This window comes from Nannospalax galili, unplaced genomic scaffold (assembly GCF_000622305.1).
Source record: "Nannospalax galili isolate Female #2095 unplaced genomic scaffold, S.galili_v1.0 scaffold275, whole genome shotgun sequence".
Classification (NCBI taxonomy): domain Eukaryota; kingdom Metazoa; phylum Chordata; class Mammalia; order Rodentia; family Spalacidae; genus Nannospalax; species Nannospalax galili.
Genome location: NW_008335440.1, coordinates 742,046 through 762,776, shown reverse-complemented (window position 1 = coordinate 762,776; position 20,731 = coordinate 742,046). Strand labels below are relative to the sequence as shown.

Genomic DNA, 20,731 nt, shown 5'->3' with positions numbered 1-20,731 from the left:
AAAATGGAAAGATATCCCATGATCGTGAACTGGAAAAATGCAGTGAAACTGCCCTATTACCCACAATGGTCTACTAATTCAATGAATCACCATTAAAACGGCAATGGCATTCTTCATGTTAGTAGAAAAAAAATCATGTAAAAAAAAGGACTCAAAGCAGACAAAGCAATAAGAACAGATCTACAGACATCACAAAACATAACTGAAAGCTACAGAAATCAAAATATCATAATATTGGAAGAAAAACTGACCAGAGACCAATGAATCAGAACAGAAAACACAGAAGATAATCCAGATATTTATAGACAACTGATTTTGACAAAGATGTCAAGAACACACATTGGAGACAGGATAGTCTCTTTAACAAATGGTGCTTGGAAAACTGGATACAGATATAGCCATGTCCCACTTCTCACTATGTAAAATAAACTTAAATGGATGGAAGACCTGCAGGTAAGATCCAAAACTATGAAACTACTAGAATAAAACATAGGGGAAACACTTTAAGACACTGGTATAAGGAAACTGTCTTATAGGCGCCAAAACAAGTACAAAAGCAAACCATATATATATTATATATACTAAATATATATATATAATATTAAACTGTAACATTGCAGAGTTCAACAGAATGACAAACATTTCATTCTTTTTGATGGTGATAGCTTAATACAGAAAAAAGATTATCAGATGGAATATGATGTGATGATTATTACTATTTGTTCTTTTATGTGGTGTTCATTCAAGGAAAAATGTGCTCATATATTAGAACTTATTGCATATTGCCATCTGGTCTAGTTCTTGGCTTTAGAATATTTTTTTGTGGAGCAGTGGGGTTCTTTATTTTAGCAGAAACATCAATTAAAGCTAGTAGGGCTGTGGAGATTTCTCAGTGGGTAAAGTGCTTGCTTGGATCCCCAGCACTCATGGAGAACACAGGTGGGCTGGCACATTTCCATAACCCCAATACTGAAGGTGCAGAAACATAAGGATCCAAGGGGTTTGCTGGCCAGACAGCCTAAATGAAACAGTGAGGTCTGGTTCTGTGCGAGATCCTGTTTCCAAAAATAAAGTGGGATGTCATAAAGGAATCTATCCTGCTATTCATTTAATTGATTGGTGTGCCATTATACTTACTCATATATTCTACGTTCCTGACTGGAGGCATCCTTGTAGCTGTACATCTATATGAATAGATATTGTCTTGTACCATGTACTCCATAGAATTCTTAGGTTGAATGCATGCCCTTAAAACATATTCTGCTAGTAAAAAAGTGGCATTCTTGAACATGGGCTACAAATCTACAAGTTTAAAGTTAGAACACTATGTGCTACTTAGTAATCATTTTTCAGTTTCCTCATCTTTGAAATGGAGTGAATGACATTTAACTGTAGGTTTGGTATAAAATTCTATGGCAGAAACATTGAGTTTTTGAACATATTTTTATGTCTATGAGTGTTAAGATGCATGTGTGTTAGTGCACCCATGTGGTGCAGTGCCTGTGGAGGATAGAGGAGGGCATCAGATCCCCTGGAACTGGAGTTAGAGACAGTGGTTAGCAGCCATGTGGATGCTGAGATTTGAACATGGGTCCTCTGGAAGAGCAGCCAGTGTTCCTTACCACTGAGCCATCTCTCCAGTCCAGTTTTACCATTTTCAAAGAATGGAAGTTTCTGGGTACCTTCAGATTAACACACAGAAGGAGATTATAACCATTTGGTGTCTAATACATCTCAACAAGGGATTAAGAAAGGAGAAAAATAATCAGGAATATGTAAATAAACTTGCATTTTTATTTTAATGAAGACTATTTGACATGCATGTCATAAGGCACCTTAATCTCCAAATATCTTTTAAATCTCTTTCTTGATCTTTCAAATAAATGGGACTAAGAAAAGATTAACAAAATCCATGCAAAGCATTCTAACTAACTGGCATTCAGCAAGACCTCAGAACATGGTGGTGTTAACAGTATTACCACGTTTACTTCTGTCATCATTTGTCACTCAATGCAGAATATAAATGAAACAATATCTCAAAGGAAAGGATTGTGGGGGTTTTTTATCTATACTCACATATTTGTTTTTAACTAAACTTGCACATTTGAATCTTTACCATTATCCCCCAGTGGGGGATAAAGAAAAAACAAGTCTTTCTTTTCAGGTCACATCAACTTTGCTCTATTTGACAAAAACATCATTAGTTTTTGAGGATTTCATACATGCATTCAATGTATTTGATCATAGGCCCTCCCCACTCCACCCCCAACTCCTCCCAGATCCTCCTCCACCACTCCTAACTTTATGTCATTTTTTTAATAGCCCACTGAGTCCAATTTGTGCTCCCCATATACTCACAGATATGAGACTGTCTATTGGAGCGTGGTTTACATACCAGGGGCTTCACCCTTAAAGAAAATTGATCCCCCTTCCCTGCAAAGCCATCAATTACCAATAGTTCCTCAGCTAAGGGTGGGGGCTCATGAGCCCCTCTCCCTCCTTGCTGGAGTACTAATTGGCTTGATCTTGTGCAGGTAAACACAGCTGCTGTGAGTTCATGCATCCTGTTATGTCAAAAAGACCCTGTTTAAATCTGGTCCTCCCCAGTCTCTGAGTCTTACCATTTTTCTGTTCTCTCTTCTACAATGGTCTCTGAGCTTTGTGGGGAAGAGGTATGATACAGATGTCCCATTTGTGGCTATGCACTCCACACTCTGCACTTTGAACTGTGAGTTTCTATGTTAACTGCCTTACATTACAGGAAGGGACTTCTATGATGAGATCTGAGAACTATACTAATCTATAGGTAGAGAGATACAAATTAAGAGGGAAGTTTGATATTATGTCCATTTAACAAGATAATATTAGTAAATTAACCCACATAGGGCCCATGAGCTCCCCAACCATGGGCTCTTGGCCAGATTTACAGCACCAAGCATGCACTTCCTCCTGTGCAGTGGACCTCAAATTCAGACAGTGGTTGGCTACCCAATAACATTCAAGTCACTATTGTAGCCATGGGTATGGTATATCTTACAACACTGGTCATTATTGTAGATCACATGGTTCACAGCTGGGTAAGACAACCTTGCTTTTTTTTATGAGCTCTTAAATTAAATGACTAGAAGCTGCTTGCTAAGGATTAGGAACTATTCTGAGGCTCTTGGTAATTTTGTTTATGTGTGTGTTCATGTGTATACTTGTACACATGTGTGTGCAGGTATATATATTCATGTGGTGGCCAGAAAACAACCTCAAGAGTCATTCCTAAGGTGCTATTTACCACTTTACTGTTTTGCAGAGTCTTTTTTTAACTGGCCTGGGGCTTACCAAATAGGTCAGGCTGGCTGGCCAGGAAGCCCCAGGAATCCTACCACTTTCCCTCCTCAACCTTGTAAGCAGATGCCACAATGTCCAGCTTATTTATTTATTTACATGGTTTCTGGGGATCAAGCTCTGGTCCTCATGCTTGCAAGGCAAGCAATTTACTGACCGAGCTATCTCCCTAGGCTGCCTCTAGTAATTTTAAAAACAAGATGGTGGAAAGAAGGACTTTATGAAGAAGAGAGCAATTGATTGTTGGGAAGGGAGCATTGTTGTGTCTTTTATGCTCATACAATATTGTGATTTTTACTTCTTATAGAAATAGATTCATCATGAATTCAAAGCTTAAATGTCATGGTTGCAGCTGTGGAATTTCTCTAGATGAGGAACTTTCACAAAGATCATAAGTAAAGAAAACTTCCCATTCACCCAGTCATTCACAATACTGATGAAATGGTATGTACTCTATGCCAGATACTGTGCCAGACACAAGGAGAGAACAACTCTTCCTGTGGCTGCTTTCCCAGAACTTAGCATAGCACCGATAGCCAATGTAACACTGTTCGTGCCCCTTTGTGCTATGTTTGATAATTACTTGCATGTCTGATACTCAACATTCCTTCATTCTGTCCTTTACATATTTGTTAACAATAAAAGACTACATAGACTGAACCAACATCATGCACGTATTTTACATTGATACGTGCATAGTTTGAAGTTTATGCCTATATATTTATCAAGTCATTCACTTATTTACTAACCACTTGTGGAACCTAGGAAGCCACGATTCTATTAAAGATCTTACAGAATTATGAAGTGTTTGAGAACATTTTGATAGTGAAGACACAGAATGTTGCAGGTCTACAGTGAAAATTATCTTGGGTTATCTTAGTTTCCAAAGAAAAATAGCCATTTACTTTAAATTTTATAGCAACATTCTAGTGATTAATATGTTAACTTCTTGGAATATATTGTTGAACTAAACAGATCACTTGTCTCCATTACCCCTAAAGCTAAAAATGCTACATCTGATACCTAGAGGAAAGACGCCTCTGCTTGTTAGAGCCCACATGCCTTATTCTCCCATCAATGTATTTGTTAGATGTGTTAGTTTCTTTCTTTCTTCTTTGGCTATAAATGTTCATTTGACCTATTTCATTGCAGAAAAGATCATTCTGGGTACTGAATATATATTCTCAGACAATGGTCACTCACATTTGTCTCAGAATAAAATATTTTCTTATGACCTTTAAAACAGAGCTAACTTACATCAAAACATTCACAATATTGAAACTGTATTCAATGAGCATGTACCATGATCAGAATGTGTAGGAAACACTGATATCAAGATATTAAAAGCCAGTCTTGGGAGTTCATACTTTACCAAGGGATAAGGTAACAGTGATTAGATTAGAGTGAAAATGGCAATTAGATGGAATTATATTTAAGTTCCAAGAGCAATGATGCAGGTAAGTCTTATTTAGAAGGTAATATTTTTCTAACTTTCTTTCTCAATTTATAGCTTCAAGCTTATCAATAATGAATCTGACTTTTTAACCACACAAAGATAGTGGAAAGTCAGTCCTTTCCAGAAGGATACAGGTGCAGGACATGTCGAAGACCATTCCCTGTGATCTTACACTACTTGTGTCTCTTCAGTAGCAAATTCCAGGTGCATGAACAGAAAACCCCCAGTACTGCCAGTTTTAACTTGCAGTTATGCATTTTCTCCTGAACCCTGTAGCCTACAAGAGACACTAGTGATTGCATTTTCAAGTAAGAGTAGCTGACGTTGCATGTCTATACCAGGATCTACATTTAAAATCCTGTATGCCGACTGCAATTAGAGGAACAGAGGGGTACAATGGCATCCTTCAAGCACTGTTATCATTAATTTGGATAAAAAGGCCACTGTTTTAGGTATAAAGCTAGCAATCTATTTCTCAATCAGGGAGATTGTGTCTCCTCAAAAGATTGTTTTATGTATCTGATTATACAATAAACAGAAATAGGTATCACTGAGATAGATGAGGGTCAGGTTAAGTGACAATGGGGAGTTACACGTAATTCGGTGGAGGAAGAAAAAAGTATTTAGCCTAACATACCTTAATTCCTTATTCATCTAGTTCCTATGAGGAATCCTATCACATGCTTATACTCTCATGTGTTCTTGTTTGGGTTGTGCATTGAGAAATTAGCAAATATTTTAAATGACAGCAAAGCAGTGTCTTAACAGCCTTTGTATTAAAATGTCCTGGAGTCTTAGGAACTTTCTGGAAATGTTTTTAATCTTAACATTGTATGTGGGGTGTACTTACACTCTTTATATGTCTATGGACTGGCTGTATTTGTAGTTTTTTTTTCCTGTTACATGGGAAACATTCTGTCCTTCATAGAGGGATAATTGTGAGGTACTGTAACTTCCATGTGGGTATAATCAGATCTACCTTGAGTTTCACTTCTGGATCAGTGAGTGTCTTAGTCTGTGCCAATGTGCCTGAAGACAGACCCACTATGGTCACAAGTCCTATGTGTTCATCTTAGGTACTTTGTGTTGCCTGCTTTTTGCTTTTAGCTGATAGATAAGACTGATCAAGATAACTTATAGAGAAAGGCAATGAAGGGCTAATGATACAAAGATGAAGCACTATATTATTTTAGGAGTGCTTCTTGAACAATTCTTGGAAAAAAATTGCAATGCAAAAAGGAGATAAATAGCAATGTGATACTAAGAAACAAGCAGGTTTTTTGTTCTATATGTAATGGCTGATCATATTTCTGTACAACAGAACACAATCATGAAAAATGCTCAATAATTTGATTTAAAAAACTTAAATGTCTGTATAGATTATGCAACATAGTGTAATTATGTGAAATTTAAATCTTAGAGTATATAAACAAAGTAAAGTTGGTGTATGAATAGCAGCAAGATATAATGTTTGTTTATATAGTTTTGCAGAAAGATATAACAAGGTTAAAATATTGCGTTAGTAAATTATAGTGATGAGCATTATTACCGCTGTTTTCAGCAAGCTATGACTATAGTCTTATTCCAAAATATTCCAAGATGGTTTATCTGCATAAAGCCTTCAATATTTCAAATACTAATTTCAGGACCACAGTTAGGAGCATAATTATTATGCATGTGCATAGATAGGATATGTTACATATGTTATATGCCAAAATCATAAAAATATGATATACATATGCCATGGGGTAATTTATTACAATTATTAATGACAAGGCCATATAGTTATGATGGTTCACACCATAATCCCAGCATTCAGGAAGCAGAAGTATCATGATCTCTGTTAGGAAGTCAGAAGGGACCACAGAGTTAGGCCCTATCTCAGAAAACCAAGGCCTGGGATACAATACAGTGGTAGAATACTTGCCAGGAATTCACAAGGCCCTGTGATAAATCCTTAGCACAATAAAAAATAAGAAATTTTGCAATCATTTTGTAATCTATTACTTTTAAGTATTCACTCAACAAATTTAGAAATCATAATAATTATTTTATTATACTAATAAAGAATTTTTAGAACTAGATTTTCTTCTTTTATACAAGGAATCCTCTATCAAGCTGACAAAATAATAAAAGGGCGATCCATTATATAGGACATATTGATCTATATCAAAACACTATGTAACATAGCTCCTAAATGATTTGTATGGAGGACACACAAGTTTATCTACATATGTGTGCATGCACGAACACATGTTGCCTATGGAGGCCAGAAGAAGGTACTGGCTACTGGATTCCCTTGAATTGGAGTTACAAGTGATTGTGAGTGGGTGCAGGGAACTGAACCTAGGAACTCTCCAGAACCCAGAACCACTGTAGGAGCAGTATTCACTCTTAATATAGAGTCATCTCTCCAGCCCCAAAAGTTATACTTTAATAAGTCAAAATTTAAAAGAAACTACACAAGTAATTTAAGAAGGAAAAATACAAATGCTAAAACAATAAAATGAGGGGCTAGAGTGATGGCTCAGCAGTCAAGAACACCAACTGCACTTCCAGAGGACCCAAGTTCAGTTCCCAGCACCGACATGTCAGCTAACAACCATCCATAACTCCAGTTCCAGGGGATCTGACACCCTCTTCTGACCACTACAGGCATTGCATGACACGAGTGCATTTATATGCATGTAGGCAATATAAGCATACACATAAAATAAAAATAATAAATAAGGAATTGGAGAGATGGCTCAGGTGTTGAGAGCACTGACTGCTCTTGCACGGGACCTGTGTTCGATTCCCAGCATCCACATGACAGTTAACAACCATCTGTAACTCCAGTTCCAGGGAATCTAATGCTTTCTCCTGACCTCCGTGGGCATTGCATGACATGGGTACACTTACATACATGCAGAAAATACATTCATACACATAGACTAAATAAAAGTAAATAGTAAATAAGATATTAAAATAATAGAAATTAAATAAGAAAATTAAGATATTTTTGCTTTAGCAAAAAGCTTTAATAGAAAAATAAAAATAAAATAGTCATTCATAGTTTATCAAAAATATAATCCACATGAAAACAAAATTTAATTGAGCTCTCTATGTGAAATTTATTTTTCAGTTGTGGATTTCTTTCAAAATTTTATTCTCTGAGAATTTCATATGTGTATAAAATAAAATATTAGGGACTTGAGAGATGGTTCAGTGGTTAAGAACACTTATTGTTCATCCAGAGGACCCAGTTTTGATTCCCAGCACCCACATGGAAGGTAACAGCTATTCATAACTCCAGTTCTAGGGAATTCGACAGCCTCTTCTGTTATCTGCACTGGCATTGCACAAACATGGTGCACTTACATACAAGCAGGCAAAATATTCATACACATTAAATAAAATATTAAAAAAGAAAAATATGATCATATCTACCCCAACTTCCCCCTTCCAACTTCCCTTTAGTACCCCCCCCCAATTTCCTCCCAACTTCATGTTATCAATAGGAATTACTTCTACTGGTGTTTCACATGTCACTTGATTAACATAGTGTCTGGCAACTTTCTCCCCTGTGAAGTAACTTTTCTATCTTTATAATTAATATTTTTATATGAAAAAATTTTTTTACCTACTTTCAGACTCCATTGAAGGCTCTGGCTTTCAGATTAGTTAATGGCATTATATCAGTGTTAATTTTCTCATTTTAATAATCATTACTTGTGAAATGATAAGAGGTAATATAAGTCGATAAGTATAAAGAAAGATGAACTACAGATATGAAAGGGGTCAGCAAGATGTCTCAGAAGGTAATGGTGCTTGTTGCACAAGCCTGGTAACCTGAGTTCAGTCCCCAGAATCCACTTAAAGGTAGAAGGAGAGAACCAATTCTCACAAATTTTCCTTTGACATCCACACATGTGCCATGGCAGACATGCCACCACCCCAAATAATGAAATAAAATTTAAACAGCAGTACCCTGACAGTAGACAATGTTATACTTAGAAGACATTGATTGCTAAATAAAATCTCAGTCCAATTCCAGGATACCCCACTATGAGTTATTGGACAGGGATACCCCAGATGTACCCAAAACAACACAGATTATTGCCATTCCCTTTGGTTGCACACCCTACCTAGATGGTAAAACCCTATTGCTGAAGACACTACTCAGTTTGAACACAGGACATAGAGAAATCAACCTCAAAAACTGATCAGGAAAATCTCTCATTTTCAGTTTGCCAGAAGGTGCTATATAGGCTATTAGGGGCAAAAGACATTAATGGTCTTACCCATCACTGGACCCTGCATGCTACAATACTGATTTACTGGTCAGATATGCCCAGTTGTACAATAGTGACATGACTATTATGGTGGTAACCAACTGCTTTCTCCTTGGATATGAAGTCTGATCCACAGGAGGAATTTCATGCCTGGTACTGTAAACCTGGTCAAAATCACATGACTAGGGGATAAATAATTGCATCAAGAGTTAAGATTAATAGTTATGGCTTGCTCTTCCAGAGGAACCACAATGGGCAGCTCACAACCACTTATAACTCCAGTTCCAAGAAGATTTGATGTCTCTGGCCTCTATGGGGACCTGTGCTGATGTACACATACACATATACAAATAACTAAAAATAAAATCTTTTTTGACATTCGCATACTCAGACACATACACATAATTATAAAAATCAAAGCTGGGCGTGGTGGTGCACGCCTTTAATCCCTCACTTGGGAGATTTGGCACAGGAGGATCAGGATGATTCAATGTCATTCCCAGCTATACAGTTAGTTCAAGGCCACCCTGAGCAGCATGAACCCCTGTATCAAAGGAACAGATTGGTATACCTGCCTCTAGGAGGCAGGGGCAGGCAGATCTTTGTGAGTTCAAGGCCAGCCTGGTCTACATAGTGAGTTCCAGGACAGCTGGGGCTACAGGGAGACCCTGTCTCAAAAAGACAAAAAAAATCATTTTTTTAAGAGATCATAGGTCCTAGCAGGGAACCGACTGTTGTTTTATAAATGGTCATGCTATCATCAAACTGCCTCCTTAATATTTGCTTGTATCCATAGATATGTTCTGTTTTAATTTTTTGGCATATAACCCTTTTTGCACCAGTAGTGCTTAATATAGAGACTCATAACTGGCCAAAGTATTGAATATAGTAATTGTGAGTGCTCAGCTGTGGATGGGTTATCTATACCATCAACTTTCACCCATTCAAAGCTCAGGGAACCTCAAGGAAGAGGGGGTAGAAAGAATGCAAGAGCTAGTAGATGGGAAGACAAAGAAATGTGTAATGCTGAGTTCTGGACATGATATGACTATTGCACATAATCAGCTCACAGCTACCAGTATGAAACCTGCACAAGATCAAGTCATTGAAAGTCTAGCATGGATGAGGAAGGGATTTCCGATGCCACACCCCAGCGGAGGAGCTATTGGAAACTAATGACTTTTCAGGCAGTGAGAGTCACTCTCCTTTGGTGATATGGTAGATTGTCCATGTATCAGTGCGTGGCCCCATAGCCATGTGCATAATGGCAGTCCTAACTGGACTTGGGTTATCAACAACAGTTTTTAAAAAGAGGACATGAAGTTCGGAGATGTGGTGGGGCATCAGGGAGGGTGGGAGGGAGGTAGTAGTAGATGAATATGACCAAAAACATTGTGTAAATATATGAAATCTTCAAAGAATAAAATATATTTTGAAATTAAAATTATAAACATGAAATAATTCTATGATTTTTGTAAGCTTCCTGTAAGTCTGTAAGTACCTTATAAATTAAAAAATGGGGATAATAATCCCATACATTTTACTGAAGATTTACAATTGGTATTCTCAAGAAAAGTTGTTTACCTACTTACCAAATTTCAAATTAAAATTATAATAAAATACTATCTGACAACCACTGATATGGACAAGATTTAACTTGCACTGACCTTGCACTAATGATTCACATGCCTCTGCCTCCCTGAGTGCTGGGATTGTTGCATGTTCCAGCACAACTGAGCTATATAGTGAGAGCCTGTCTTAAAAATCCACAAATAAAGAGTAATAAATAAGGTTTAAAAGACTGACAGTTTCTAATGTTGATGACAATGGATCATGGAAATTTTATAAATTCTTGGTTGGGGAGAGGAATGTGGTGGTTTGAATGAGAATGTCCCCCATAGGCTCTAAGTATCTGGACGTTTTGTTCCCAGTTGGTGGTGCTGTTTTTGGAGGTCTTATACGGTGTGACCATGCTGGAGGAAGCATGTCACTGGGGGTAGGCTTAGAGAGTTCTTAAACCTTGGCAGCTCTTTAGTTACTCTCTTGTTTCCTGTGCTTGTTTGAAGATGTGAGAGCTTAGCTTCTGCTTCTCCTCCAGCCACCTCTATCACCATGCCCTCCTGCCATGATGGACTGATTCTTTCCCCTTTGGAACCATAAGCTACACAAACTCTTCCTTTTATAAATTCCCTTGGTCATGGTGTTTCTGTCATAGCAACAGAAAAATAACTAATAATACAGAGAACAACTGTAGAAGGCTCATTGCAGCTTCTTAAGAAAATTAAGCAAAAATCTATCAAGCAATTTAACTTTTAGTCAATTGTATCAGAAATATAATAACATTAAAAATAGCTGAAAACTAGAAACAGATCAGATATGTATCAATTGGATGCTGAATAAAGAAGCTGCAATATGTCCATTCAATGTAATATTACATTGAAAGTATAAAAAGATTTTAAAGCCTACTGATATAGAGAATGGTATAGATGAACATCAACACCACTATGAGTGTAAGAAGCCATACACATACTGTGATTACTCTCCTTACTCATATACATTTTAAAAATAGGAAAAACTAATCTATTCTCATAGAAGCTAGAGAACTGCTTTCTGTGAGAATTTGCCTTCTTGGAAAGAGGTATTGAGATAGCTTCTTCAGTAGTAATAAATCATCCTATCTCTTCAGTGAGGTTTTGTTTATTTTAAGAAAATATATAGTTAGGATATATACACTTAACTATGTAAATTTTGCCTATGTAAAGATATAAATTATTAAATAAGATTAGAAGCTCCTTGCATGCTGACATAATAATCTGGTGGAAATACTAAAACATTTATACATTGCTTTAATATATAAAAGAAAGTTACAGAATACTGTGCATTTATATACATACATCTTGAGTGGAGAGAGAGAGAGAGAGAGAGAGAGAGAGAGAGAGAGAGAGAGAGAGAGAGAGAGAGAGAACTGATAACACTAGTTGTCTCTAGGGAAGAGAAACAAGGAGAGTCAGAGAATCTAGAATTACACTATGAGTTAAAATACTTTTTGAAAGGATCGGAAAGATGGCTCAGAAGGTACATGTGCTTGTTGACAAGCCTGATGATCTGTGCTTAATCCCCAGAACTCACATGTTAGAAGGAGAGAACTGAATACAAATTGTCCTCTGACTTCCAAATGTGCACTGTGGCACAATTATGTCCCTCTCCACCCCAAAATAAATGAATAACTCTACAAATAAATACATTTAAAATGTTTATGGGGAAAGTTATTATGAGTTACATGGCTCATTTTAACATATTTGTGTGTGTGTGTGTGTGTGTGTGTGTGTGTGTGTGTGTACAGTCAGAAATCAGAAGTCAAGTGTGGGAATTATTCTTCAGCACCTTGTTTGTTTTTTGTTGTGGTGGTGGTAGTTTGTTCTGAGATAAAGTCTCTTATTGGTCTGGAGCTTACTGATCAGGTGGGGCTTTCTGGCTAGGGATCTATCTGTTTATACATCTGTAACACTGGGATTATTAGGACATGCCACCATGTTCAGTTTTTTAAAAATGAGTTCTGGTACTGACTTCAGGTCCTCAGAGACTAAGCCATAAATCCAGGACCTCATTTTAAAATATTTTTTGAATAACATGAATAACAAAATAACATGTTTTGAAAAACACACAGGAAAGATTGAAAATGATGGAACATAGGCTCCTTTAGCTCTTGGTTCAGCAAGAAATAAGATAGTTATTTCTCACCTTTATACAACTTCACTGTCCTTTCCATTCATGCTCTGCAAACTTCTAATTTATAAAGTAGATAAGATAGTACATCTTTCATTAACAAGAACAAGAGAAAACAAATATAAATGTTTTCACATTTACTAGGAAAAGAAGCGAAGACATACGGAGAAAATTTATGAATATAAATTGGGACATTCAAAAACATTGAAAATTTATACAGAAACCATGACTGGGGGAAAGAAGTGGGGGGCCTGTAATTTTAAAGACCCGTTTGTCTAACTTATTAATTTAAAAAGGCACAGCAGAAATAATGCAAATTTCATGCTCGTATGATGGAAAACCTGCATGGATTGTAATACCTGGTAAGAAAGCATTAAAAATAACAACCAGGTACAAAACAAATTATAACTGTTTTAAGAAATTTTAAAAAAGAACCTAGAAAACCTTATTTCCATTCCAACATTCCAACCACCAAAGTGCTGCAAATGATTTCACCCAACATGTTCCTTTAACTCTAATAACAACTGGTTGAACACTGTGCAGAAAGAAAGTTCTCTAAATTTCTTTAACACAAACAGAAATTCTAACATCAAAACATGATAAAAATATAGTTAAGAAGAAAATCAATCAAAGTAATTTTATGTAGTTATATATGCTTAAAAAATCCAAATCAAATTAAAATTACTATAATTCAGCAGTAAATTTTTAAAAGCCATTTTTAAAAAACAGAGATTTAAAAAACCTTTTTGAAATTTAAAAAGTTGCAATAATAGAAAATGAATACTTCCACAGCAATAAATAATTATAAGAAGACTAGCACAAGTGTGCAAAAAGCAGTGGTATATCTTCCACCTAGCTTTGATTATAAGTCTTCAGAAAATACAAAAAATGAAAACCTTTTCTAACATAATATACCAAACTTCTTAAAGTTAAAATTAGAAGCTCACCTTGACACTTACAACCATTCACATCAAAATAACTTACCTATTAGGAATAAAACCTGATCCCTAGTGGAGTCCTGCTCAGCAAGACAAAACTGTAAACTGATAAATTCCATTTGCTCATGTAGGCAAATAGCTCTTTTGTCAATAACATCTTACTTAGGCAAACAGCTCACTTAAATAATAACTTGATAATTAATATCCACATTAAGACCTCACCATACCCCCATCAATTTTAAGAATTGCATGCTGAAATTTGCCCATTCCTAAACAGTTCCCTGTTTTAAAACACAAGAAGCCCAGACCCCAAAACCTTCATTTCTTGCCTTTAAACACTACTAAACCCTATCAAGGTGCTGTTTTCCCTTGCTGCAGTAAGTGTAATAAACTCAACTTTGCTCGGCCATAGCTCTTTCAGGTGGTCTTTTGGGAACACAGACCAGCAACAATGTGCTATTCCAACCCAAGAAGCGTTCCATTTAAACCTATATAAAATCAAGGGTGGGTAATAGTTCTACAATTGTTTAAGTGCTCTGAAAGTACCAGTCTCTGGAGTTTATCAACATAACCAAGTATCAGGACCAATTGGATGGGGGCAAAAAATATAATCAATATTTGCAAAGGATTTTGGGTAAATTCTGAAAACAATGAGAAACAGTAAGGTGGTGACATATCCCCCCCACAAACAAAACAAAATCTAAAACTACTTTCAGATACAGAAAGATGAACAAGCAAAGAAAATAAAAGAAAAACCCGACATCACAGTGATAATATTAACAGCAATTAATTTTTAATAAAATAGTATGCCTTATTATTGATTATGAAAACTTATTACCTAAAAACAATTCTCCCCAAATTAATTTATTAAAGCACATGAAATTGCAGTCTAAACTGTAATTTCTTCAAATAAGACAACACATGAGACAGGAGGCAGAAGAGACACACATATCCACAGAACAAATGGAGCCAGTCACGGATGAGAATACAGCATATGTGCAAGATGGTATTACAGAGAAATGGGCAATTGTTGGCAAATAATCATAAGTAATGGCAAATAACTTGGCAACTTTAAGACTTCAAAACAAAATTTTCTAATGATATACGAATTTGAATAAAAAAACACAAAAGAATTAAGAGTTAACATAGGTGAAGGGTTTTATGGACTCAGTATAATTTTTCTCCAAAAATGACATGAAATTCAGAAGCCATAAAAGCAAACATGGTTAAACTTGGACATATAACAATCATACACATTCTTATAACAAAAACGAAGTTTAAAACATATGTAATGCTTGATAATACAAAAGCTTATTTTTCCACAATTGTAAACATGGTCTTTAAAAGGACTAAAGCCTCCCCATATTCCCAAAATTGGACATGAAGACGAAATTAAAAAATACAGATGGCTAATAAACATGAAAAATGATCAAAATAAAAAATACAATTTAAGACAATAGTTTGGGGTATCACATTGGAAAGAATTTCAAATACTTGTAAAACTCATATGGGGACTGTGAAGAAATTGGCAATCTGATTCATTGCTATCGAGGATGTGGCTGTTAAAGCACATTTTAAAAGGAATCGTGATGATTTTCAAAATTTGAAGTGTTAATATGCTTAATTCCAATAATTTAAGTGCTAGGTAATTTTATTAAAATAGAATAGACAAATGCAGAATTGTTGATATATAGGGAAGTTCATTGTACAGAAATTTGGTACTAACACAAATGCCTATTAATGAGAAATGCTTAAAACACTGAATTATATTCCATCTACAAAACTCTCATGCAGTCATTCAACAAATGACACTGAATTATATTCCATCTACAAAACTCTCATGCAGTCATTCAACAAATGACACTGAATTATATTCCATCTACAAAACTCTCATGCAGTCATTCAACAAATGACACAGATATGAATGTATTACTGAAAGAGAAAAGGCTCATTGATAAGACTCTTAAAAGAAAGCAGCAATTTTCAGAAGAATATGTTACAATATGGCCCCAATTTTAGAACTGCTCCCCAGAATAGAGTGTACATGGGTGCAAAAAATGTACATGCCTCCCTTTAGAGAAGGGAAACTTTTGGGATATAATCTTGAAATAGAGGAGGCACATAATTTATATATTAATTATTTAAATATGCTTTGAATTTTTGAAAAAAATTCATGCAGTTTCTTTTCAATATGTCATATTTAAAAAGGATCATATGGCGAATAAAAATTATAAATGTGTATTTATAGGAGCACTGACTGAGCAATTCCACCATTTTGAGCTTCTTGTATAATATTATTTCCTCTACTGAGGCTCCTTGGATTGAGTCAAGTGGCAGCAAGGGAAAACCATGCCCAAATTAAAGTCTCATCGATGACAGCCCAACACGAGCATTTCTCAGTTAAGTATTTCTTATCTGCAGGAGGTGTCCACTGCCATACAGGAAAGAAGAAGGCTGTGCTGGTGAAGCTGCTGGTAGAAATGATGGCACCATCCATAATAAATCCAGCTCATCGCTGTAGGCATCATCTGCCAGGACACAGAGGGAGAAGTGGCAGAGTCAGGGGGCTGGAAAATACTTTACTATTGTGTTTTTGTATGCAAGAACAAATGTGCTCAAGCACAAAGAGGAAGTCACGTTCCCACAAGCTTGAGTCCAAAAAATGACCTTAAATCGTCCTAACAAAGAGACAAATACTGGTGCCACTTTTCTTCTTTTCCATGGCACAAGGAACAGGTTTTCTCTAGTAACTTTGGATTTTGTGTTTTCTTCTCCCTCTTTGTGTTTGTGTTTTGCAGCTTAAAGCTCTAGGGTACTTGTGTTTTTGATAAATTGTTTCAGCTAAAACTGAATAATTTGTCAGGCCTCTAGTCTTAGCCTTCCTGGGAATATATTGTGTCTCTTGCATACAAGTATTCTCTAGCCATATGATGGACCAGCCTTGGAAGGAGCTTGGTCTATTTGTTAAGAGCAGGAAAGTGAAGGAAATTCTTCATATTGACAGAACATGTACTGAGATGCAGAAAAGATACAAACACATGTAAGAAAAGCTGTATTTTTAACCCACTATGCAGTTTGGCCACTGGAGTCAAGCAGAATGTATCCCAAAGTTATCAATTTCAGGAAATTAAAATTTCATTTTCTAAAACAACAGGGCTTTTAGAAAGCCAAGACTGTATTAACCAAAATTTTACCATCATAAGCTGGCTCTTGGATATCTAGTGAAAAGCTCTTGGTTTGGAGAAAATTCCTGCCATCAGTCACTCTCTGAAGAGGTCCCCAGTCAGTCATATTCTGAGGTGGAAAGCAAAGAGACATATCACTTCCCATGACAAAGGCAAATGCACATAAAACCTGAGCATTCCTCTTTTCTTCTCTATTATTTTGATTTCATTCAGAAACTGCTTCTTACTATATAGCCCTGAAGCCATAATTAGTGATTCAACTTCTCCACATTTCAGAAAAGGGCCTTTTGCTCTTATTCATTTTCAAAGGTGAGTAGATCACCTGCATCTCACAGGAAATTATCTCTTACTTTATTATTATTAATTATTATTATTAATCATTGAGACAGTGCCTTGCTGCAGCCTGCCTATATAGACCAGGCTGGCCTCAATCTAACAGAAATCTACCTGCCTCTACCTCCTGAGTGCTGGGATTAAAGGTATATGCCAACCATGCCCAGCTGTCCCTTACTTTCTTAAAAATCATTCATACTTAGTAGAAGAGGTTATTCACAAAGTAACTCAATAATCTACCCTTTTATCTAATTCTCAAGAAAAATTTACTGAAAACATATTCTATGATAAAAAATTTAAAAAGATGCATGTGGCACAAAACATAAATATAAAATATGTGAACAGAAATAATTAAAAGTTCACTCAATGAGTCATGCAAACAATGAACTTAGACCTAATGCTTTGATAGAGGATGATGAAGTCAAGGAAGAACCTCTTAATTCAGGAAGATCTTATTCTCCATGGCTAACTATACTCATCTGGATTATGGACATTTTAAAAGCTATCTGACTGCAATTAAAGGACATCAAGCTTAAGAATACAGTCTGCTGATTCCTATGCATCCTCAGTCCCTTTCCTGTAAACATGCAGGTCGTTGCCCATATGTCACCATACCTTGCAGAAGTCCAACACTGCAGATAAGAATGAAGACTTTGGAAGAAGGTTGTCAAATCATTCAGTAGAATCAACATTTTATAGTTAGGACCAGGGCATAAACTTCCCTTTCATTTTGGACTCTATCAACATTCATCTGACAGGAAAAAAGAGGAAAAATAGTATTTTAAGAAAAAAAATATACAGTTGCATATATATGTTCATATAAGCTATATACAGAGAGACACACACATGCAATGTAGTAAAACACCCACGAGGTATGGTTTTCTGCACCATGTGTAGACTTGGAAAGGAAAATGTTTGCTAAGTTCTACACCACATGTCCAAATATATACAGGCATTCTCCTATAAGGTCTAATGAACAGGTAGTGCCTGTCTAATATTTATATTCACATATAACATTAATATATAATTTAATACATTAACATATTTCTGGTACATGAAGTCTAAATGTCATAACATCTTCACCAGTCTATACAAAACATCTAAAACATGGTCTATTAATATCCAGTTAATGTAACAAAAGCTCCTAACAATTCCAGTGGAAAACTAAATTTATTTATACCTTAACCAATTTTAAAAAGAGACATCTTTACAGGAAAATGTACAGGTATATGTATGACTGGGAAAAACAGAAAGATCAGCATCAACTGCCTTGCTACCTTGCCCTTGAACATCTTATCTTCCCAAGGCTCTCTTCAGGACAAAGAAGCAATGGACGAGGTCCAGAAGGTACCTGTAAGCTCAGCTCTTCCCACATACACTGAGACCTGAACAAGAGCTTACTCTGCAGAGAGAAATGCCTCCTGTAAATACCGTCAGTTACTTCTCGAAGAATTCTGACCAAAAGGACAAAGCAAGCCAACCTAAAGACATCACTGCTTATGTAATCTAACTTATAGAGTCCCTCCCTGTGGGAAGCAAGGTGGCAAGCAGCCCTATGGAGAGAATAGGCGCTCTTGGTTCAGCCACCTATTGCACCTCAGTTTGAGTGCAGTGGGGAGGAAAAGTGCTACGTGAGGATGTTCCTGCACAGTGCTGAAAGGATACAGATTATTGGTATCATGAAGCATGGAGGTACTGCCTGCCTACTCTGCTACTTCAGTAGTGCTTGGAAGAAAATGAGAGCTCCAACTTTTTGTGAGAAGGTGGTAAAGAGTAGGTGCAGCTAGTCCAGACAGCTGACCTGAATCTTTCACAACCCAATATTTTTGATAAAACCACTGTTGGTAGGTTTATCTCTCCTCTTAACTTCCCTTATTGAAATGTTTCAACCAGCACATCTAGGTATGTTCTCTGGCAACTTATTGCAATCTCTTAGTACAACCAGGCTGTGGATACTATGGCAGATCAATCACAGTGCTAAACAGAGTCCTAATTACTTATCATTTTAAGTTCTATTTTTGTATCTGTGAAAGAAAAGTTCCCAGAAAGAACTTCTGCATTTTGGAGTGAATTTCCAGCAAGGCTGAACAACTGATCAGCACTCTGGAGAGCATGGAGAGTTCTGAATGTTGCAGATCCAGGGCCTATTCCCAAACCATCTGGGCATATCTTTAACTGCATAAATAGCTACACCTTGCCTACCTCTGTTTCTCAATTAACATTCTTGTGACTAATCAAATGAATTAATTTAGCAGAACACCAGGTCTTACCAGTCAAAAAACTAAGAATGTCATCAGGTAGCATCTGAGACCTATAGTATAACACCCCCTGCTCCCAGCTTTGCTAAGATCTGCCTACCAAATGTATCCACCAGTGTATTTAAAAGGTGTCTTTAGCTGGGCGTTGTGGCCCATGCCTTTAATCCCAGCACTTAGGAGGCAGAGGCAGGTGGATCTCTGTGAGTTCAAGGCCAGCCTGTATTACATAGTGAGTTCCAGGACAGCTGGGGCTACAGGGACACCCTGTCTCAAAAAGACCTCCCCCCAAAAAAGTGTCTTTATTTACGATTTTCTTTGTTCTCTTACTATGAAAACACAATGTCAATGTTACCATGCCAAACATGGAATTTGGGGTAACCTGAATCTGTGTTCCCGGGCCATGGTCACTCATATTTGCCTCCAGAATAAACTATCTCTTATCCCCTTTGAGGTGAGAGTTATGCTTTTGAGTCAACATATTAGATGGGGATTAACACAGAGAATCCAATGTGTAGAAAATAAGAGACTGTGGAGTCCTTGGCCCTAAATGGGACATCTATATCACAGCCCTCCTTCCAAAGTTCAGGGATCAACATGGAAGAGGGGGTAGAAAGGAGGTAATAGCCAGACATGGTGGATGACTAAAATGAAATAGTATTTTCTGCACACAACAGGGCAGTTGAAGATACAAATTCACAGTGGCTATGGAGATGGTACACTGCACACTGTCTCTAGAAATGATCCCTAAGCATTACTAAGTGACTACAACACAGTGTTCAGCAATATATCCAAGCACTGTTGATCCTATAAGATGAAACTGGGCACCTTTGTGAGAATGGAATGTGGGCAAGGGTTCTTGTTAGGAGGAGTAGCTTAGTCATGCACATCTATATGAGAAAAGACATAATTTCAGTTCTCCTAATGCAGAAAAGTTTCCCAAAGCTACTGTCTTGTGTGGTGAAAGCAATATGAATGCCAGGAAATAAGTCTCACTCCTGTATTCTCTTCAGGACCAGAAAAAGAAAATACACCTGAATCACCATGAGAATAATGGTAGTTTTATTTTGTTCAGGTTTTCCAAGGAAACTTTACATGATTACAACATACACACATATAAATATATAAACCAGGAAAATCTATACCATAGAAGTGCATTCCACATCTTTAAGCCCATGGCTATGATTCTTGACCATAGGTCACATGTTAGGTAGACATTAATATATCT

At 36.5% G+C, this 20,731-nt stretch overlaps 1 long non-coding RNA gene across 2 annotated transcripts in view; it reads right to left on the bottom strand.

Moving 5' to 3' along the window:
* Window positions 1-14,516: 14,516 nt before the first annotated feature.
* The window catches only part of LOC103731781, a 114,520-nt gene continuing 108,305 nt past the window's right edge, over window positions 14,517-20,731 (bottom strand). For both annotated transcript variants that reach the window (XR_003849070.1, XR_001872379.2), the window contains 3 exons: window positions 17,864-17,999; window positions 16,925-17,024; window positions 14,517-16,258 (listed from right to left, as the gene is read on the bottom strand). This is a non-coding gene — a long non-coding RNA (uncharacterized LOC103731781). The remainder of the gene's footprint in view (window positions 16,259-16,924; window positions 17,025-17,863; window positions 18,000-20,731) is intronic.